General features: G+C 37.2%; 1 pseudogene; it reads right to left on the bottom strand.

The window, feature by feature from the left end:
• LOC148872248 (rust resistance kinase Lr10 pseudogene) lies at positions 1-5,588 on the bottom strand (annotated as a pseudogene).
• Positions 5,589-6,043: the final 455 nt, after the last annotated feature.

The following is a 6,043-nucleotide window of genomic DNA, read 5'->3' as shown; positions in this document are numbered from 1 at the left end:
TCATTCTTCAATGATTGTTAATCCGGTGTGGAAAGGCTTCTTAGGGTTAACTCCACTAGTATTTGTTTTAGTGGTTGTGGCAAATGGATTGGGTGGCATGATTAAGTTTTCTGCATCTCCTTCCAACATTTGAACCACAGCTTTCATTGAAGGGCGATCCACTGGGTACCATTGAATGCACCAAAGCGCTACAATCGTTAGTCTTCTTGCTATCTTACCATCTTCATCTTCAGCAATCCGAATTTTCAACTCTTCCCCTTGGCTGATGAGATGATTATATATCCATTCAGGGAAGTAAGCCTGGCTACTTTTCTCTACTGTTGTATCAATATTCTTTCTTCCCCCAACCATTTCAAGCAACAGCATTCCAAACTGTAAACATCTGATTTATAGGACACATTTCCAAAGTTTCTAGAGAACACTTCCGGTGCAATATATCCCATGGTCCCTCTGGCAGCAGTCATGGATACAATACTTTTATCCTTGGAGCATAACTTTGCCAGACCGAAATCAGAGATCTTTGGGTTGAAGTTATGATCTAGCAAGATGTTATGGGGCTTGATGTCAAAGTGCAGGATACGTTGATCACAACCCTGATGGAGATATTCTATCCCTTTGGCTATACCCATTGCAATATTCATAAGTTTTTCCCAATCAAGGGAGGGGTTATTAGCATCCTTTGAGAAGATAATTTTCTCTAAGGACTCATTCGGGAGGAACTCATAAACAAGAGCTCGTCTGAACCCATCTGCACAAAAACCAACTAGGCGAACCACATTGACATGGTGAATCCTACCAATTGTGCTCACTTCATTAATGAACTCTTCTCCATTCCCCTTGGAGTAATTGAGGACCTTAACAGCGACAAGAATTTCATTGGAAAGCTTCCCTTTGAACACACTACCATAACCTCCTTGGCCCAATTTCTCCTTAAATTGATTTGTTATCCTCTTAATGTCAGCATATGAATACCTTGTAGGCCTAAGAGCTTGGTAGTCCTCTAAGAACTTCTCGATCCTAGCTTGATCCTCTTTGTCTAATTTTGAATTGTAGACAAAGTAGATTGTTATGGATGTTAATATTGCTATCTCAACCAGAATTAGTCCTATGGTTAGACCTGTGGACATTAATAAATGTTGTGTTATACTATTGAATTATTAACTAATAATACAAATGAATAATAATAACAATTACAGTTAATTACTTATTAAGTTATTATTATTGTCAACCAATGCAGAGGCATAATTTTCAAGTTATATGACATTACAAAGCTTTATATTTTTTCTTTCTATCTAATTAATGAAAACTTAATATAATTTGTTAATTAGGTTATAAAGGTAGGAAGTTGAAGTACCCTATTATTATTATTATTATTATTATTATTATTATTATTATTATTATTATTATTATTATTATTATTATTATGATTATTATATTAATTTATTTACCCATAAACAATAATAACATTAACACGTTCCTTGAATTCCCCATTTAAAGATTTACCAATAAAAGAACAGAATTTTCTGTTTTAAAGAACATATTTTTTAAATGGTTATTTAATATCATGTTCCATAAATCATATAATTTTTACACTTCAAAGTTTGTTTTTATTTTAAAATATATTATTATGATGGTTTTGAAAATATATGTGTATTGTGTGGGTTCGACTATGATATGGAAAAGATATGATATCTGAAAAACAACCGACTAATAAACTAGAATCATAAACATGATAAGGAACATGGTGTTATTTGTCAAAATTCATGAGTGGGTTTTCATTGGTCAAAACTCTTTCAGTACCATGTCTTTTTGCATCATTGATTTTCCCGTATTGTTCTTTGAAACAAAGCCAATTTACTTTTAGTTTTGAAAAGCAACAATTTCAAAAACAAATAGTAAATAAAAAACATTCATTTGTAAAACTCCCTCCTGCTTCACTTGCAGTTAAGGGTGCAAGTCAGATGGGTTGAGCCGAGTTTACGGTCAATCCGAGCCTGGCCCTAAAATTTGGGCTTAAGGCCCGAGCCCGAGGTCAAGCTTAATTTTTCCAACTGAAGGTCAGACTGCATTGTAATTTGATGAATTTGGGCCCATGTTGGTCAATGAACCCACTCTATATATATATATATATATATATATATATATATATTGGCCAGGCTCGGGCTGGTTTAAGCTCAGATTGGGCCCACGCAAGCCTACATGCAGACATTTAATAAATTTGATTTGAAGTAACATTACATGACTATTGAATTAACTGATTTAATTAAGTTTTGAAGGCTAGGAAGGACGACTACCTGTCAAAAGTTGCTTACCACTTTCACCTGCAAACAACAAGAACATTAATATAACAATTTGGTTACTAATTAATACAACTGATTTCAGAGGCATAATCAACATATTTAACAATTTAGCCGGCAAGAGATAAATGTAATATCATTAGGAGATAAAACAGAAATTGTTTTTAATCAAAACATAAGGGCTCGGGGCTTGGACGACTAGTGAAATTAGCAAGTAGAAAAATCCTTTCTTTATCAGTTAAAGTTACATTCAGGATGACTAGTGACTTGTACCTCTAGTAGTTGGTGAGATAACATCTCAAGGAGGAGGCTTGGAGCTAATGTAATCTTCAAACTAGGATTGCAACTAAGGATGGACCACCCTGAAAAGTCTGAAACCAAATCCCCCCGCCCTCCCACAAACACGGTTAAAAATCAGAACGAATTGGACAGTTAGACCAGTTTATCACAGGACCCGGGTTTGGATCAGACAGTAAGACCGTTTAACCTACGAATCAGTGGTTAAAAAAGTTCTGTTTCCGATCTCAAAATCTTGTCCATAAGGAAAAAAAAAGAACAAAGTGTTGAATTGGGTACAGTAAATGTTTTTTTAAGTAAAATACATTTGATTGGAAATAAAAAGAAAAGGCAAAGGAAAAAAAAATGCAAAAAGAAGGGGGAGAATGACGGTTCAGTGCAGGGTCAGAATTTTTAGGCCCAAAGTACAGTGGGGGTGATTGTCAGCTCGGAATTGATGCCAATTCACGGGTGGGCGTTGGTGTATAGAGTGTGAGTTTTTGACAATTTGAATGTTTATAGCTCTGCATTGGAAATCAGAAATCTGCATTGGGCATATCCGTACTTTTTCGAAAAGAATGCTCAATTAGGAACAACCCAAACCCAAGAGAGCGAACCCAAGGAATCTGGATGGGCCGACAAAGGCCAGGCCCAAAACACCAGAACAGCCAAACTGATTGACCTATCTCCAAGTGGTAAGCCACAACCTAAGTAGCAAGAAAATTAGAGCCCTGTTTGGCATGTCTTTTTGCATGGGCTTCAGCTTTTTAGAAGCTCGGTAGCCTGCACTTTCATATTTTCCTGTTTGTTTGAGAAAAGATCTAACCGCCAAAAGCACTGTTTTCAAAATCGGACCGGACCGGAAAAACTGGGAACTGGTCAGGTGATCGGTTCCGTTTTCCTCCAAAACTGTTGATTTTGGTTAGCAAATCGCTGAACCGGCCGGTTAACCATTCGAACCATTCGAATCGTTTTGATCGTTTTCCAATTTTTAAATTTTTTTTATTTTTTGTCAAAACGGGACGACTGTTCGGGTCAAACGGTCGAACCATTCAAACCGGTAACCGGACCCCTGACCAGCTCGGTCACTAGTTCGTTTTTAAAAACCATGGCCGAAAGATACAGCCACAAAAAAAATAAAAATAAAAAACAAAGCAGGAAGCCTGTTTTAGGCTTCTTTTTTTTTTACCTCATCTTAGTGTGAGAAGGTACACAGAAAGATGTGCCTCCATCAAATGATTTGTGGGCTGCCAAAATCTTTATATGCAAAAGCCCTCATCGTCTTTTGGCTATCAGATCTTCCAGAAGACCTTTCAAAAAAGACTTGCCAAATGGTACCTAATTACCTACAGAAGTCCCAAACCGACAATCCCCCTTACCCATGCCAACACAGAAAAGATAACCAGAAGAACAAAACAAAACCTACCACAACAGACACTAGCCTGAAACATTTTTACCCCTACCCCTTCCACAACCACGTGAGCTACAAGAACCTCTCTGTCGTTCCGATTAGGCCATGCCCATTAGGGTTGATTCTTTGGACAACTCAATCCAATCGAAATAGAGGGGGGATTACCCCTGTTGTGTAACCTCTCAGCAATAAACAAATAAATGTAAATAACAAAATTATAGACTTGGCTCCTGCCAATGCAGGCCGCGTTATATCAAATTCTGGGTGTGAGTTTAGATCTTTAAAAGAAGTAAAGAACAAATAAGGCTTCAAAGTGTAACACATTCAAAGAAATGGAAAAAATTAGCAATGTCTTAAGGCTTAGTAATGCAAATACAAATATGTATTTTTCCCAAATTTATCCTTAAGAAAGGATCATTTATTAAAATACCCTGCAATTTTATGGATCTACTTAAATTTATCCTATAGTTTCTATTTTACTAAAACACCCCTATACTTTGCAACTTATTTACTTAGTTGACCTAAGCTGATTGAAAAATGTTCAAGGGCATGGGTCCATGAATGTTTATTCTAAACATATTCTTATCACTTTTTTCATTTAGAAAATAAAATTGATCAAATATAATCCAATAGGAGTGGTTGTTCATATCCTATTAGGGGTAAAAATGGTATTTTATTTTTTATTTTCTTTTTGATTAAATTATTTCAAATAGACATTAAGTCAAAACTGTCATTTTCCACTCTAATTATGCAAATCTATTACAAACTATAGAAAATGTTTTAGTAAATCAACCCCCTCCCCTCCTCACCCAAATAAATAAATAAATAAATTACAGCGTAATACCTTTAGTCGGAATGTCAAGACACCAAATAGATCCAGTACTGGTGTTATTCTTGAAAGCACATCTCTTGCCCTTTTCTTTGCAGTATGAACAATTTGGTGATTTCCAACCGAAGAAGAGGCTTGAATCTGGGTCATTGATATGAGACAGAAAATGATTCGAAAATGGAACTGAGATGGTCCTCACTTTATGGCAAGACGGTGGGGGCATATAGCCACTCAGCCAATCATCATCCAAAACATGAACAGCAAAAACTTGGTAACCGGAAACTTCAAGGCAATTGATTCGGTGCGCTTTACCTCTTAATTCTGTTGATGAGCAATTCAATATGATAATGAGGTCATAATAATCGTTACCATCTGAAGAGAGTGTTTGGTGGAAGGGAGATGTAGAGAAATTGAGGTGCAGAAGACGTTTGATGATACAGCCCTGAGGGTCATAGGTTTCTATCAGTTGGGATCTGTAATCTATGGCTTTTACAAGGAAGGCACCCGAAAATGGTAGCTCCAGTTTGGTTTCTTTATTTGCAGTACAAGATAGCTCGAACCCAGGATAGCCACAGTGACTCTGCTGCCGGTCTTCTTTTAGCCTGAAGGGGAATCGGATGGCAGGGCCATGATGCTTGCATTCTGATACCGTGCAGTTGTCTTGGTTTTCTCCTGCGTCTGCTGAGGCGAGTATGAACAAGACTAAGGAGATGAGCAATTGTCGAACAAGAATCACTTGTGGCTGTCTGCTACTACTCCTACAACCACCACCCATCTCCTAGCTGCAGTTCTCCAGGATCTAGCTGGGGGAGAGCCGGGAAATCAAGTCTACTGACCTATATGATATATAGGCCACTTCCTTTAATTTTACCTTGTCTGTGTTGGGGTTAGAACCCAACAGTCTGTTTTGTGAGGACGAAACAAATTAAACTAGTGGTCTTGGAGTTATATTTCAGTTGGGTTGCGCTCAGGTGCATGGATTAACTAACTCAAGTCAATCGATCCTTCGTTTACTTCTGCTGACTTTTCGCTCAGATGCTTCCTTCCTCGAAAGAGAACGAAATTGTTTTGGTAGAAAGAGGACTATCGTCGTCCTCCCCGATCGAGGTGTTAATTTCGTTTCACACGAGTACTTTGAAAATTGAAACCCTTAAACAATACTGACCATGTAACCGTCGTGAGTGGCTTGCTTTGAAGGACCCTAGCTATTTCTCTTTTATTTGTTTATTT

The sequence above is a fragment of the Nelumbo lutea genome, chromosome 2 (genome assembly GCF_056320005.1).
Source record: "Nelumbo lutea isolate HS-2025 chromosome 2, American lotus-T2T, whole genome shotgun sequence".
In the NCBI taxonomy this organism is placed as follows: Eukaryota; Viridiplantae; Streptophyta; class Magnoliopsida; order Proteales; family Nelumbonaceae; genus Nelumbo; species Nelumbo lutea.
This window is presented reverse-complemented; position numbering and strand designations above follow the sequence as displayed.